Source organism: Bison bison, unplaced genomic scaffold, assembly GCF_000754665.1.
Source record: "Bison bison bison isolate TAMUID 2011002044 unplaced genomic scaffold, Bison_UMD1.0 scf7180017864384, whole genome shotgun sequence".
NCBI classification, from domain to species: Eukaryota; Metazoa; Chordata; class Mammalia; order Artiodactyla; family Bovidae; genus Bison; species Bison bison.
In genome coordinates, this window is record NW_011494956.1 from 2,075,670 (window position 1) to 2,075,991 (window position 322).

Below are 322 nucleotides of genomic sequence, written 5' to 3' on the forward strand. Positions count from 1 at the left end.
TGCCAACATTCTCTGGATCATGGAAAAAGCAAGAGAGTTCCAGAAAAACATTGATTTCTGCTTTATTGACTATGCCAAAGCCTTAGACTGTGTGGATCACAAGAAACTGTGGAAAATTCTGAAAGAGATAGGAATAGCAGACCACCTGATCTACCTCTTGAGAAATTTGTATGCAGGTCAGGAAACAACAGTTAGAACTGGACATGGAACAACAGACTGGTTCCAAATAGGAAAAGGAGTATGTCAAGGCTGTATATTGTCACCCTGTTTATTTAACTTATATGCAGAATACATCATGAGAAACGCTGGACTGGAAGAAACC